Source organism: Callithrix jacchus, chromosome 20 (assembly GCF_049354715.1).
Source record: "Callithrix jacchus isolate 240 chromosome 20, calJac240_pri, whole genome shotgun sequence".
Lineage (NCBI taxonomy): Eukaryota > Metazoa > Chordata > Mammalia > Primates > Cebidae > Callithrix > Callithrix jacchus.
This window is the reverse complement of record NC_133521.1, coordinates 27151613-27168839: the sequence shown is the minus strand read 5'-3', so window position 1 is coordinate 27168839 and position 17227 is coordinate 27151613. Positions and strand designations below refer to the sequence as shown.

Sequence of the window (17227 nt, the reverse complement as noted above, 5' to 3'; positions counted from 1 at the left end):
TAGACTTTGGAATTGGATCTGCTCTAAAGCAAAGAACAGGGTCCTGCAACATAACTTCTGTGTGACCCTCATTTCAATAGTGAGGCTGAATAGTGAGGCAACAGAATACAATTATCTAAGTTCTTAGAGGACAACTGACCTTTGAAGCAATAAGAAACTCAATGTCTTGGCCGGGAGTGGTGGCTCAAGCCTGTAATCCCAGCACTTTGGGAGGCCAAGGCGGGTGGATCACGAGGTCAACAGATCGAGACCATCTTGGTCAACATGGTGAAACCCCGTCTCTACTAAAATTACAAAAAATTAGCTGGGCACGGTGGTGTGTGCCTGTAATCCCAGCTGCTCGGGAGGCTGAGGCAGGAGAATTGCCTGAACCCAGGAGGCGGAGGTTGCGGTGAGCCAAGATTGCGCCATTGCACTCCAGTCTGGGTAACAAGAGCGAAACTCCGTCTCAAAAAAAAAAAAAAAAAAAGAAACTCAATGTCTTTTCATCCTTAGCCCAAAGTTAGCCATTTTATTTTATGTGATTTATTTTATTTTTTTCTATCTATCTATCTATCTGGTAGAGATGGGGTTTCACCATGTTGCCCAGGCTGGTCTCAAGCTCCTGAGCTCAAGCAATCCAACTGCCTCAGCCTCCCAAAGGGCTGGGATTACGAGTGTGAGCCACTGAACCCGGTCAATTTTATTTTATTTCTTTGAGTTCATTTTAGTCCATATAATCTGCGTTTATTAACCTTAGGTAATAATAATTTAAAAGATAGAAAAAGGTCTCATACTACAGAAACTTAAAGGTTGACTATCCAATAAATGATGAAGAAAACTAACAACAGTTCAGGTCAACAGTCAAATAGCTAATATATAATACAATTAACAACGGGGCCAAAGATTAATGTATATCTTGCATCATCTTTCATGCAATGTCTCAGCTTTTTTTCCCCAATATAAAGGTAGATTAATTCAAATTAGCCCTCTTAAGAATATCTATTTGTGGCCAGGCACAGTGGCTCATGCCTGTAATCCTAGCACTTTGGGAGGTCAAGACAGGCAGATCACAATGTCAAGAGTTTGAGACCAGCCTGACCAACATGGTGAAACCCCACATCTACTTAAAAAAAAACAAAATTAGCCAGGCTTGGTGGCACATGCCTGTAATCCCAGCTACTCGGGAGCCTGAGGCAGGAAAATAGCTCGAACCTGGGAGGCAGAGGTTGTGATGAGCCAAGATCATGCCATTGCATTCTAGCCTGGGCAACAAGAGCGAAACTCCTGTCTCAAAAAAAAAAAAAGAGTATCTATTTGTTTATACTTCCTTCAGAAATTAATATTTGACACTAAGGGGTAATTATTTCAAAGTATGAACTAAAGGTAAAACCTAAAAGGGCATACATAATAAAAATACTTTCTAAAAGATCTGTAATAAAAATGAATTAACTCAACAGTACTTACTTACAGACAAATTAAGCAAAACCTGAATAAACACAACTTTAAGGAGCACCAACTCCAGTCCTGATTTTAGGACTGAACAGGAGCAAGATCTTAAGTGGGTCATTTTGTACAAGGATGACTTGAAAGCTTACAATATTACCTTAGTTTCCACCTATAAAAACACTTTAGCTCATGCCTGCAATCCCAGCAGTTTGGGAGGCTGAGGCAGGCTGGTGGATCACCTGAGGTCAGGAGTTTAAGACCAGCCCGGCCAATACGGTGAAACCCTGTCTCTACTAAAATTACAAACAAATTAGTCGGTTGTGGTGGCAGCCACCTGTAATTCCAGCTACTTGAGAGGCTGAGGCAGGAGAATTGCTTGAACCCCAGAGGTAGAGGTTGCAGTGAGCCAAGACCTTGCCATTGTACTCCAGCCTGGGGAACAAGAATGAAACTACGTCTTAGGGAAAACAAAAACAAACCCTTCAATAATGTTTTCATATCAACTAGAAGTTAGAGAAAATACAATCTGTGGTCAGGCACAGTGGCTCATGCCTTTAATCTCAGCACTTTGGGAGGCCAAAGCAGGCCGTTCACCTGAGGTCAGGAGTTTGAGAACAGCCTGGTTAACACGGTAAAACCCCTTCTCTTCTAAAAATACAAAAATTAGCTGGGCGTGGTGGCACATACCTGTAATCCCAGCTACTAGGGAGACTGGGGCAGGAGAACTGCTTGAACCCAGAAGACAAAGGTTGCAGTGAGCTAAGATTGTGCCACTGCATTCCAGCCTGGGTGACAGAGCGAGACTCAGTCTCAAAAACAAAGAAAATACAATTTGAGATACAAAATGATACAGCCTCTCACACATTAAGGCCCAGATCATGCCTAAATTTCTGGTGATTTGAGTTAGAAGACCTGAAAGATTCCCCTTTATCTCTTATCCCACTCTAATCCCACAACACTCTACCCCAGATGGGGCAGGGAATCCCATAACGCTGTACGCAAGAAAGGTAGCCATTTAAAAAATATGTTCAGCAACACTGAAAAATAAATATATGGAACAAGTCTCCCTATCCTGAACAACTAAACTGGCTGAGGTGGGGTGGGGAGCCAGAAAAAGACATAGAACACAACCTGAAATTTATGTAACACTAAATTTAAAACATGATTTGGTTTAAACCACTTCAGAATTAATTTTCTCCTTATAATTATTTAACCTGAGACAAAGTAGCTATGAATAACAATTTTTCCAGTATTTACTAACTTAAATTCAACTGAGTCTTATTTTAACAATATAATCAAAGAACTAGAACTGCCCTATATTGTAAATCACTTTTATGCAAAAAATCCTGAACTTTAACTAATACAGTTTTTTTAATACTATTTTAAATATCCAAACCTAAAATTATTTGGAAACAACTTTGTTGCATACCATAGCAAAATTCTATTGAGAATAGACAACTTAGAGAGGAATATAAGTGAATTAATGGAACTGAAGAATACAATACAGGAACTCCGAGAAGTATGCACAGGTTTAAACACTCGAATTGTTCAAGCAGAAGAAAGGATAACAGAGGTCAAAGTTCAACTTAATGAAAGAAAACAAGAAGACAAGATTAGGGATAAAAGGATAAAAAGGAATGAGCAAAGTCTCCAAGAAATGTGGGACTATGTGAAAAGACCAAATTTACGTTTGATAGGTGTACCTGAATGCAACGGAGAGAATGAATCCAAGATGGAAAATACCCTTCAGGATATTATTCAGGAAAATTTTCCTGAACTAGCAAAGCAGGTCAATATTCAACCCCAGGTAATACAGAGAACACCACAAAGATATTCGTCACGAAGAGCAACCCCAAGGCACATAATCGTTAGATTCACCAGGGTCGAAATGAAGGAGAAAATACTAAGGGCAGCCAGAGAGAAAGGTCAGGTTACCCACAAAGGCAAGCCTATCAGACTTACAGCAGATCTCTCAGCAGAAACTCTACAAGCCAGAAGAGAGTGGGGGCCAATATTCAACATCCTCAAAGAACAGAACCTTCAGCCCAGAATTTCATATCCAGCCAAACTAAGCTTCACAACTGAAGGAAAAATAAAATCTTTTATGAGCAAGCAAGTACTCAGAGATTGTATTACCACCAGGCCTGCTTTACAAGAGCTTCTGAAAGAGGCATTACACACAGAAAGAAACAACCAGTATCAGCCTTACTAAAAATATACCAAAAAGTAAAGAGCACCAACATAAAGAAGAATTTTCATCAACGAATGGATCAAACAGCCAGTTAACATCAAATGGCAGTAACCCTAAATTTAAATTGACTAAATCCCCCAACAAAAGACACAGCCAAAACCCAACGGCATGTTACATCCAGACCTGTTTCACATGCAAGGATACACAAAGACTCAAAACAAAGGAATGGAGAAAGATTTACCAACCAAATGGAGAGAAAAAATAAATAAATAAATAAATAAAAAGCAGGAGTTGCAATTCTCGTAGCAGATAAAATAGATTTTAAAGCAACAAAGATATCGTGGTAAAAGGATCAATACAACAACAAGAGCTAACGATCCTAACACCCAGATACATAGAGACTTAGATTCAATGAGACAGAAAATTAATAAGGATATCAAGGACTCGAACTCAGATCCAGAACAAGTAAACTTAATAAATATTTATAGAGCTCTCCACTTCAAATACATAAAATATACATTCTTGTCATACCACATCACACCTACTCATAGGTTTAAATGAAACATTGATTGGCCATTATTAATACCCTTTTTTTTTTTTTTTTCAGAATAAAGCAATATTTCCGTTCACCCTCCCTCCCTCTCTTTCTCTTTCTTTCTCTCCTTTACTCATTTTTTTTTTCCTTTCCTTCTCTCAAAAAAAGAGATCAACTTGTAAACCTCTAGATCCAGGTCGGCAATGTCTCTCTCATTGCTTGAATTCATTCCTTCCCTTCCCTCCCTCCCTCCCTCTCTCTGCCCCCCTTCCTCCCTCCCTTCCTTCATCCCTTCCTTCCTCACTCCCTTCCTCCTTCCCTCCCTTCCTGCCTTCCTCCCTTCCTCCTTCCCTCCCTAAAAAAACAAAAAAAAACCCTTATATTTCAAGAAAAATAACTCCTTGTAGCTTAGCAAAAAAATATGAGGACTTCTCTTTAATTCCTGAGTTTAGAATTCTAGAGCCATACCTTAAAGACTCAAAGTGATCTGAATCATCCTGAGGTAGATACTGCAACCTAAAGTTTCTATTTAACCTTAATCAAATGTAAAACTTAGGGCTATTGCTTTCTACTCTATTTTAACCACTAAAATTTTTTTGCCCTCTTATTTTTATCAAATTTTATCCTTTGAGTTTCTGAGTTGAGGTTTATTATCATTTAAAAATTATCTATCTTATTATATAGCACATCCACATTTGGATTGCTAAAATGGTATTTTTCTCACAGGACACATCATCCAGTTCTGTTACGAAGAGCTGTATCTAAATACCTGTGATCCCAGCTACTCGGGAGGCTGAGGCAGGAGAATTGCTTGAACCCAGGAGGCAGACGTTGCAATGAGCTGAGATAGCGCCATTGCACTCCAGCCTGGGCAACAAGAGCAAAACTTCATCTCAAAAAAAAAAAGAAGTAGGAAAAGGGGAGGATCCAACACTGAGAAGGTCCCCCTGCATGTAACCTCCTGGTCTTTTTTTGTTCTAAAACTAGACCATGGTCAATATTCAAATCATTCTACATGGAAAAGTCTTTTCTTCATAAACTTCCCTCTAATCTGGGATTTCCACATGGATGGGCTCTCTCTTCTAGGCAATATTATAGGTTCCAAACTAAAATGATTTTTCCAAAAGAGTCCGCCTCTCATGGTTCACTTCTTTTGTTTCATTTTACTCATATAACAAAGGATTGCTAAATGTCTCTTCTAAATATATTGATATGGGAAATTCCAAAACACAGTTTGTTTCTATGCTAGTTAGTAGTTGATAATTCTGGTAAGTACCCTAGCAGTTTGAAGTACTTTCTAGTACAGAAAAATAACAGAACAAGACATATCTAAATATAATGGGAAATGCACTTTTAAATTGACACACAAATAAGTAAACAAGTGCAGTAAGAGCACAATTACTCAGCACCTATCTTTCTGGCTCTAAATTACCTTTATATTTTTAGGATTAGCAATAATCTCTTCTGAAGCGTGGCACCCCAAACAGCCCATTAATTTCACCAAATGAATATAGGTAAAACTGATTACAGACCTTGTCTTAAGTACTCCCAGGAGTTAGCTGGTTTTTATAATTAGGGAAAATATTAAGCTAATATGCTAGTCAGGTTATTTACCACAAAATTACTACTTGGTGAAAGCACTAGTTATGTGGCCGGGTGTGGTGGCTCACGCCTGTAATCACAGCACTTTGGGAGGCTGAGGTGGGTAGACCACTTCAGGTCAGGAGTTCAAGACCAGTCTGGCCAACATAGAGAAATCCTGTCTGTATTAAAAATACAAAAATGACCCCGGCACGGTGGCAGGTGCCTGTAATCCCAGCTACTCGGGAGGCTGAGGCAGCAGAATTGATTAAACACGGGGCAGAGGTTGCAGTGAGCAGAGGTCATGCCACTGCAGTCCAGCCTAGGTGACAGAGCAAGACTCCGTCGCAAAAAAACAAAACAAAACAAAAAGTGAAATTAAAGAAAAATAAGCACTTTAATATTCACACAAAACAAATACCAAACTACTTAACAGTGCCTTTATCCAGGCCCTTTGATGAATACAATTATACCTAGATTTAATCTAGCCATTATTTAGGGTCCTCATGAACCCTTACCAATGTCCAATTAATAATACAAATACCAAGAGAATACCTTTATGAGACTTAGTAGGGTTTACAGTTTCCATAGGTATAAAAGTATGCATTATTTCACTAATACAGCTTTTCTTCTTCCTGGCTCACTGCCATAATTCTGTGACATTTACTAGAAAACTGCAATGCTATTGCTACTATTAAATATAAACATTTGCTTTCCAGAAATCAACAAAATGAATCAACCAAGCATATTAGAAGTCAAAAAAATGTTCCAATCGAGGCCAGGCACAATGACCCATGCCTGTAATTTCAGCACTTTGGGAGGCTGAAGCAGGCAGATCACCTAAGGTCACAGGAGTTCAAGACCAGCCTAGCCAACCTTGTGAAACCCCATCTCTACTAAAAACACAAAAATTAGCCAGGCATGGTGGTGGGGTACCTGTAATCCCAGCTACTTGGGAGGCTGAGGCAGATGAATCGCTTGAACCTGGGAGGTGGGGGTTACAGTGAGCCAAGATCGCACCACTGCCCTCCAGCCTGGGCAACACAGTGAGACTCCGTCTACAAAAAACCAAAAAATTCCAATCTAAATGAGGTTAATATGTATGTGCTTCAAGAATTTTTCACAAAGTAATCTGTAGTGTAGTCTGGCTTATCAAAATTTAGTTTTTGATTATCAATGATGTAACATAGGGTATTTAGGTCATCTCATTTACATCTAAAGCTAAAGATTTGGGGTCCCAAATAGAAAGTAACAGAAATTTACACTCTTCAAAAACAGAAGGAAGAAAACCACAAATGACAGACAACTAAAACACTACAGTCTGTCAAATGCAAAAATGAAAATATTCTCCTTTCCACATACCACACAATCACATCTCACTAACTTTACAAAAAATAGTGCATCTGACTCTTAAAAACTTGTTTTTTGAACACATTTTTAATTGCAGTAAATGATACATATAATTTACCATTTTAACTATTTTTAAGTGCACAATTCAGTGGCATTAAATCTATGCACGACATTGTGCAACCATTACCATTATTCATTTTCAGAACTTTCTCATTACTCCAAACAAGCTGTACCCATTTAACTATAGCTCCCCATTCCTCCCCTACTGCCAGCTCCTGGTAACCAATATTCCACTTTCTATCTCTGCCTCTTCTAAGTTTCTCATGTAGCTAGTTATGTGATGTAAATGGAATCATACAATATTTGTCCTTTTCTGTCTGGCTTATTTCAATTTGGATATATTTTCAAGGTTCACTCATACTGTGGCATGTAACAGAATTTCATTCCTTCTCAAGGGTGAATAATATTCCCTTGTATTTATATACCACATTTTGGAATTTATCCATTCATCTGCTGATAGACCCCTGGGTTGTTTCCATCTTTTGGCTACTGTAAATAATGCTGCTAGAAACATTAGGGCACACATATCTGTTTGAGTTCCTGCCTTCAATTCTTTGGGGTATATACCTATGAGTGGAATTGGTGGATCATATAATTCTATGTTTACTTTTTGGGGGGGAACCACTTGTTTTTTCGCAACAGCTGCACCACTTTACATTCCCCACCAGCAATGCATGTGGAAAGCTAATTTTATGAGAGACAGCCCCACACAATTAAAAAAAAAAATTGGGGGTAGGTGCAGTGATTCACACCTGTAATCCTAGCACTTTGGGAGGCTGAGGTGGGCAGATGACAAGGTCAGGAGAACGAGACCATCCTGGCCAACATGGTGAAATCCCATGTCTACTAAAAATACTAAAAAATTAGCTGGGTGTGGTGGTGCGCACCTGTAGTCCCAGCTACTCAGAGGCTAAGGCAGGAGAATCACTTGAACCTGGGAAGTGGAGGTTACAGTGAGCCGAGACTACATTACTGCACTCCAACCAGGCCACTGAGCAAGACTCTATCTCAAAAAAAAAAAACAAATCAAAAAAAACATAAATTCTATACTGTTTTGACAGCACTTGCCAACTGTTTAAACTGTCCATTTATATGTGTGCATATGTGTGTACATACACATATTTTATTGATATAATTCACATATCATACAATTTACCTACTTAAAGCACACAATTCAATGGCTTTTAGCATAGTCACAGTTGGGTATCCATCACCAAAATAAATTTTATTTTTGAGACGGGAAAAATTTTATTTTTCTTACTCTGTCACCCAGGCTGGAGGAGTGGTACAATCATAGTTCACAGAGCCTTAACATCCTGGTTTCAAGGGATCCTCCCACCTGAGCCACCTGAGTAGTTGGGACTATAGGTGCATGCCACCATGCCCAGCTAATTTTATTTTTTGTAGAGGTGAGATCTCACTATACTGCCCACGCTGGTCTCAAACTCCTGGGGTCAAACAATTATACCACCTTGGCCTCCCAAAATGCTGGGATTACAGGCGTGGGCCAACATGCCCTGCTAATTTTTGTATTTTTAGTAGAGACAACTTTTCACCATGTTGGCCAGGCTGGTCTCCAACTACTGGCCTCACATATTCCACTCATCTCAGCCTCCCAAAGTGCTGGGATTACCGGTGTGAGCCATCTCGCCCAGCCTATTTCCAATTCTACAATCACCTCATGTTAACTTGTTACATTGCGTTCTGTGGGGCACAGGCTTTTAAATAACATTTTTAATTAAGACTCACCCTTAAAAAATAATCCTCCCAAACAAAGACAAGGGGGAGAAAGTACTGCTGGGAAATATTATGTTTTCTCATATAGGATAAAGACACTAGGTGTTTTCTGTGCCATAAGACTAAGGTCATATTTCTAGTTTTTGCAATTATTCTTGACAGTCCTATTACCTATTAATTTAACCAATCTAGAGTCTGTTATTTCAGTCTGTAACATGTTAGAGATACAAAGTTCCCTATGAGAACGGTTGCTCACTATATTACATAGTTACACATTTTGCCCTAAAGCTGCCTCTTGCAAGCTCCAAGACAACTTCCTGATTAGAGTATTCTGGATTTAGAGAACAAATCCACCTCAATTTTCAATGGCTGGGCATGGTGGCTCATACCTGTAATCCCAGCACTTTGGGAGGCCAAAGCAGGCACATCATTTGAGGTGAGGAATTTGAGACCAGCCTGGCCAACATGGTGAAACCTTGTCTCTACTAAAAATTAAAAAAATTATCCAGCCATCATGACATGCGCCTGCATTCCCAGCTGGTTGGGAAGCTGAGGCAGGAGAATGGTTCGAACCTGGGAGGCGGAGGCTGCAGTGAGCAGAGATTGCACCACTGCACTTTACTCACTCCACTGCACTCTAGATGACATAGTGAGACTTACTCAAAAAAAAAAAGAGAGAAAGAGAGAGACACAGAGAGAGAACAAATCCACCTCAATTTTCATCTTATTTATCTAAATTCTTATCTTTACAGATAAAATAGTTCCACTTTTTTTTTTTTTTTTTTTTTGAGACGGAGTTTCACTCTTGTTGGCCAGGCTGGAGTGCAATGGTGCAATCTCGGCTCACCGCAACCTCCGCCTCCTGGGTTCAAGCGATTCTCCTTCCTCAGCCTCTCAAGCAGCTGGGATTGCAAGCATGTGCCACCACGCTCGGCTAATTTTGTATTTTTAGTAGAGACAGGGTATCTCCATGTTGGTCTGGCTGGTCTCGAACTCCCAACCTCAGGTGATCTGTTGGCCTCGACCTCCCAAAGTGCTGAGATTACAGGCATAAGCCACCACCCCGGGCTTTTTTTTTTTTTTTTCTTTCTTTCTTTCTTTCTTTCTTTTTTTTTTTAGACAGAGTCTTGCTCTGTCTCCCAGCTTCCAAGCTGGAGTGCAGTGGCACAATCTCAGCTCACTGAAACCTCCACCTTCAGGGTTCAAGTGATTCTCCTGCCTCAACCTCCCAAGTAGCTGGGATTAGAGGCGGACCCTACTACACTCTGCTAATTTTTTTGTATTTTTAGTAGAGATGGGGTTTCACCATGTTGGCTAGGCTGGTCTCGAACTCTTGACCTCAAGTGAGTGGTCCATCTGCCTCAGCCTCCCCAAGTGCTAGGATTACAGGTGTGAGCCACTGCAACCAGTCCCAATTCTTCAAAGGCCTAGTTTCCCATTTGTAGTTATTTTAACGCAATTATTATTCCAATTGAAATCTGCTATATGGTTGCCTGTAACTAGTGCACAATCCTCAAACTTCCGAAACCCTTCCTTCTTTTCCCAATGTAGCATTCATTCACTCATTCATTCAATAAATATCAAGAACCTTTCTAATACAAAACACTTGTGCCAGGTGTTACAAAAATAGGAGGTATAGTAAATGCCCTTAAGAACCTTACCATCCAGTATGACTATTTAAGCAAAACTGGACTTCATCAGATGTACTTTATGGTTTACTGCAGCTTTACTTCTATGACTGATTCTGATATTTTACAGATTTTATCACATCCTAGGTTTCTTTTCCTGAACACATGCATAATCTTGTATTTAAATACAAAAGCTCTGCTGGGCCTGGAGGTTCATGCCTGTATTCCCAGCACTTTGGAAGAATGAGATGGGAGGATCACTTGAGGAAAGAGTTCAAGATCAGCCTGGGCAACATAGCAAGAACCCGTCTCTACAATTTTTTTTTTTTTTGAGACGGAGTTTCACTCGTTACCCAGGCTGGAGTACAATGGCGCGATCTCGGCTCACCACAACCTCCGCCTCCTGGGTTCAGGCAATTCTCCTGCCTCAGCCTCCTGAGTAGCTCGGATTACAGGTACGTGCGCACCACCATGTCCAGCTAATTTATTGTATTTTTAGTAGAGACAGGGTTTCACCATGTTGACCAGGATGATCTCAATCTCTTGACCTCACGATCCACCCGCCTCAGCCTCCCAAAGTGCTCAGATTACAGGCTTGAGCCACCATGCCAGGCCTACAATTTTTTTAAATTAGCTGGGTGTGGTGTCATGCACCTGTGAACACTGAGTAGTCCCAGCTACTCAGGAGGCTGAGGCAGGAGTTTTAGCCCAGGAGTTCAAGGCTACAGTGATTCATGCTCATCCCACTGCACTCCAGCAGCCAGGATGACAGAATGAGACCCCATCCCTTAAAAAAAGAAAATAATAAATATAAAAGCTTTCTTAAATTTTGACAAACGTTTTTTCAAATTATTTCCATGATTAACACTCACTTTTAAAATTCCATTTAAAAAGATGGAATACTTATAAATAAATTTTTTAAAGAAGTGTTGAAATAAAGATCCAAAAAACATAAAAAGATATCCCATGTTCATGGACAAAAAGATTTAATATTATTAAGATGGTAATACTCCTCAGATTAGCCTACAGATTCAACACCATTCTTATTAAAATCACAGCTGACTTCTTTGCAGAAACTGAGAAGCTATTCCTAAAATTTATTTAGAAATTCATGGGACATTAGCTGAAACAATCCTATAAAAGAAGAAAAAAAGTTGAAAGGCTCACAATTCCTAATTTCAAAACTTCTACAAAGCTACAGTAATCAAGACAATATGACATTGACACAGAATAGATATATAAATGGAATAGAACTGAGAGTTCAGAAGAAAAAACAAAAATAACCCATACATCTATGCCCAATTAATTTCTGACAAGAGTGCCAAGACCATTCAATGGGGAAACAAGTCTTGTCAACAAATAGTGCTTAGGCAACTAGATATGCAAATGCAGAACAATGAAGCTGTTGGACTCTTACCTCACACAATATATAAAATTAGCTCAAAATGGATCAAAGACCTAAATGTAAGAGCTAAAATTATAAAGTTCTTAGAAAAAAACAAAAGTATACCTCTGTGACCCTGAGCTAGGCAATAGTTTTTAAAATATGACACCAAAGCATGAGCAACAAAAGAAAAAATAAATTGGCTTTTATCAAAATTAAAATACTTGTGCATCAAATACTACTACCAAGAATGTGAAGCCAACACACAGAATGGGAGAAAATTTTTGCAAATCCAATCTGATAAGAGACTTAAATCCAGGATATATGAAAACTCTTATAATTCAAGAATAAGAAGGCAAATAACCTAATTTAATTAATTAATTAATTAATTTGAGACAGAGTCTCACTCTGTCACCCAGGCTGGAGTGCAGGTACATGATCTCGGCTCACTGCAACCTCCACCTCCTGGGTTCAATCAATTCTCCTGCCTCAGCCTCCTGAGCAGCTGGGATTACAGGCATGTACCACCACATCCAGCTAATTTTTGTATTTTTAGTACAAACAGGGTTTCACCCTGTTGGCCAGCCTAGTCTTGAACTCCTGACCTCAAGGGATCCACCTTCCTTGGCCTCCCAAAGTGCTGGGATTACAGGCCTGAGCCATTGCACCTGGCCTAATAACCCAATTTTAAAGTGAGAAAAATTAATAATAATGTATGACATTCTTGAAAATTCCTAAGAAAATATATTTTAAGTGTTCTCACCAAAAAAGTTAATGCATATGTTAATTAGCTCAAATTAGCCAATGAATATGTATTTCAAAACATGTTGTACATGATAAACATATTAATTTTTATTTGTCATTTAAGATTTTTTAATCATAAAAAGTTCACAAGACCCTTGAATAGGCCTTTCTCCAAAGATACTACTGTCTATTAATGACTTGAAAAGATGCTCAATATCATTAGTCATCACTGAAATTAACTCAAAATCACAAGAAATACCAATTCATACCCACTAGGATGGCTTTATTAAAAAGACAGATAAGTAGTGGCAAAAATGTGAAAAAATCAGAACCCTCATACACTGCTGGTGAGAATGAAAAAATGGTGCCGCTATCATGGAAAGCAGTTGGGCAGTTTCTTAAAAAGTTAAATATAGGGTTAACATATGACCCAGTAATTCTACTCCTACATATAGACAGACCCAAGAGAAATGAAAACATCTATACAAAAACTTTACATGTTCACAGCAGCACTGTTCATGACAGTCAAAATGTGCAAATGACACAAATGTCCATCAACTAATGAATGAACAAAATGTGGTATATTCATAAAATGAAATACTATTGTGCAATAAAAAAGGAATGAATTACTGATGCATACTACAACATGAAGGAACTTGAAAATATTATGCTAAGTGAAACAAGCTAGTCTCTAAAGACCACATATTACAGAATTCCTTTTACATGAAATGTCTAGAATCAGGCAAATCCATAGAAGCAGAAAGTTAATAAATGGTTGCCAGGGCCTGAGGAAAGGACAAATGGAGAATGACTACTTTTATATTTTTTTGTTTTTGTTTTTTTCAGGTATGTCTTAGTAGCATGAAAGAGAATGACTACCTAATGGGTAAGAAGTTTCTCTGGGAATAAAAATGTTCTAGAATGTGATAAAGATGATAGTTGCACCACATTGTGAATATACTAAAAACCACTAAATTGCACACTTTAAAATGGTTAAAATGATGAACTTTAGCTGGGTGCAGCAGCTCATGCCTGTAATTCCAGCACTTTGGGAGGCCGAGGCAGGAGGATTACTTGAGATCAGGAGTTCAAGACCACCCTTTCGAACATAACAAAACCCCATCTCTACTAAAAATACAAAAAATTAGCCTGACATGGTGGTGTGCTCCTGTAGTCCCAGCTACTCAGGTGGCTGAGGCATGAGAATCACTTGAACCCAGGAGGCAGAAGTTGCAGTGAGCCGAAATTGTGCCACTGCATTCCAGCCTGGGCCACAGAGTGAGGCCCTGTCTCAAAAACAAAAGAAAGAAACAAAAAAACTGAACTTCGTTATATGAATTTTTTCTCAATTTTTTTAAAGAAATATAATCAGGACCCAGATTTTAATAACTTGGATTTCATCCTAAAGCCTGTGGATACTAACAAAGAATTTTTAAGCAAGTGCTAAGTTTAAATTAGGAAAACAAACCCGCGGCAACATAATGCTATGAATGCCTAACTTTTTTTTTTAAGATGGAGTTTTGCTCTTGTTGGCCAGGCTCGAGTGCAGTAGTAAGATCTTGGCTCACAGCAACCTCTGCCTCAGCCTCTCAAGTAGCTAGGACTACAGGCACACACCACCACGCCCAGCTACTTACTTGTATTTTTTAGTAGAGGCAGGGTTTCACCGTATTGGCCAGGCTGGTTTCGAACTCCTGACCTCAACTGATCCGCCCATCTCAGCCTCTCAAAGTGCTAGGATTACAGACATGAGCCACCCTGAACTTTTAATATGTAAATTTAGCAACACTTGTGTTGTTCAGAAGCTTATGCTAATAAAATCCTGGTTTCTTGCTACATTCTGATTAAGTATGTTTGCCAAGTAATTTTCCTCTGGATACATACTTTTATTCTGCTTATTTAACAAGCACTCATATAGTACTTACTATGTGTATGCCAAATGCTTCAGAAATATTAACTTATCTAATCCTGGTTACAGTTCTGTAAGTCTAGTATCTCCATTTTACAAAAGAACAGACTCACAGAAAAGTTAAGTAACTTGCCTAAAAAAAATCACACAGCCAATTAGTAATGCACATTTTTGAATTGGGTTTTTCTTTACAACACTGATAAATATGTGGGACTTTTGATCTGCCTATTATCTTTACCATTTTTAATTTCTAAAAATGGCTCTTCTGTGCATCTGTTCTCAATTTAGTATGCACTCATTCTTTTTCTGTGCAGAATTTATAGTGTTAATTCTATCCATCCTTGTGAAGTTTGGTTAAAAAACACTTTTAAGGAAGTGTTTTTTTAGTTTTTATTTACCATCATTTACATTGTAAACATGTTATTTGTATTTACTGTAATAGAGTGGTAATTTAACTAATGACATTCTATATTTCAACTACTTAATTACCTAGTTTTTAAAAAAAGCAATAATTTTTTAAGGAATTAGTCATTTTATCTAATGCATCTATAATTCAAATAATACACATAAATTATCATTCTGTACTCAGTATTATGGGTGAAAATTAACTAAGAAAACCAAAAGTTCTTTAAAAATAATTATAAAATTCCATCTGTGTTTATTTTCCTATCCATTCACCCTACTCCAATATTCTAGAGAATATGATTTAATAACAAATACAAAAAAGAATACAAAAAAATGTCTTGGAGTTCACAATATAATTTTATTAAAACTTATTCAGATGACACTTTTATAGTATTTCTAAAGTTCTTACAAATGTCAATTATCAAGGTGTTTATAAGTTGAATACTGACATTTGGAAACAATATTTTATCATTCATTCCAGTTCACAATATAATTTTATTAAAACTTATTCAGATGACACTTTTATAGTATTTCTAAAGTTCTTACAAATGTCAATTATCAAGGTGCTTATAAGTTGAATACTGACATTTGGAAACAATATTTTATCATTCATTCCAGTTTACAGTAGTATTTTTTTCAAGAAAAATCTGTGTTTCTGTGTTTCATGATAGCAATCCAACAAGTAAGCTGTAACTTAAAAACTGGAGAAAAGAAAAACATTAACAAATTCACAACTCCATTGTAAAGAATAGCTATTTGTTAAATTAAGTCTACGTTTGGCTTATGGTCATTGCCATAAGACATTTAAACACATGTTTTATTGACTTAGATGACTGTAATGAAAACTTCAATTCAAACAAATAATTTGAGTTGTGTAATCAGTCTTCTACCAACAAATATTTAAGTGTTCTATTACATTGCTAATAAAAACATTTTAATGCCTGTCTCAAACTAGCTATACAGAATACAGTACATATGATTACATGCATATTTGAATTTTATACAACATTAGTATTTATAATACATAGTTAAGCACAAGATACTACTCGCTTGTAAGGAACCAAAAATGCATATTCTGTTTTTATCTTTATGCTTAACTATAGAAATTATGTATCAGAGTATAGTCATCCTTTGGTATCCGTTGGAGATAGGCTGCAAGACTTCCCACAAAATTTTCAGATGTTCAAGTCCCTAATATAAAATGGTTTTTTATTTGCATATCATCTATGCACATCCTCCTATATACTTCAAATCATCTCTAGATTACTTATACCTAATACAACATTAAGTGTTACATAAATAGTTTTTATACTGCATCATTTAGGGAATAACAACAAGAAAAGAAGTCTGTACATGGTTCAGTACAAGTGAAAAAAAAATCTTTTTTTTTTGAAACAGGGTCTCACACTGTCACCCAGGCTGGAGTACAGTGGCACAATCTCTGCTCACTGCATCCTCTACCTACTGGGTTCAAGTGATCCTCCCACCTCAGCCTCCCAAAATAGCAAAATATCATTATTCATATAGGTCACATCAGTACTATTTCTTCTGTTGCCCAGGCTGGAGTGCAGTGGCAGAATATATATAAAACATACCCTTTATAGAGGTATAGAATTGCACCCATTTTAAATGTTCCATGAGTTTTTTTAAAAGTATATATGTTTGTGTAATCACCATGGTCAAGACAGAGAACATTTCAATCATTTGGTAAAGCTACCTTTTGCTCCTCTGTAGTTAATCCTGCCCACTCCAGCCCCAGGGAACTACTGATCTGCTTTTTCTTACTATAGATTAGTTTGTCTTCTAAAGAATTTCATATAAATGGGTCTATACTGTGTGTGTACTCTTTACCGTATTCTTTTTTTTTTTTTTTTTTTTAGCTCTCAGAAAATGATTTGGTTCCAATGCACTCTTTACCTTTTTGATATTGTTCAATAACCACAACCTTCTAAAAGGTAATACAGTATTTTTAAAACTGGGTATAAAGGTAATAAATTTTTTGTTCTTTTATAGATTGCTATATTATTCTGTAATATAGCCAAGTATAGCTTTTTCATATATATATGTGCAAGTATAGGTTACTTAGCCATAATACTGTTGTTTATTCATTCACTCAAGATGAATTTACACATAGGTCCTGGCCCATGGTGCTTACAGTTTATTAGAAGAAACTAAACTACAGGGGGAGGGTTAACTTCTAAACTACAATTTACAATAGCAAATCTCCTTTACAGAGGTTTTTTAAAAGAAGGGAACTAGAGAAAGGATACAAGAT

The 17227-nt window shown here is 37.6% G+C and overlaps 1 protein-coding gene across 4 annotated transcripts in view; it reads right to left on the bottom strand.

The window, feature by feature from the left end:
- Nucleotides 1-17227, bottom strand: part of NFAT5 (nuclear factor of activated T cells 5) — a 126525-nt gene that overhangs the window by 96597 nt on the left and 12701 nt on the right. For 2 of the 4 annotated variants that reach the window (XM_054248481.2, XM_054248482.2), the window contains exon 2: nt 6672-6793. The exons of the other annotated variants lie outside the window; for them this stretch is intronic. The gene's annotated coding sequence lies outside the window, so the exon portion shown is untranslated. The remainder of the gene's footprint in view (nt 1-6671; nt 6794-17227) is intronic. 4 annotated transcript variants of the gene reach the window in all.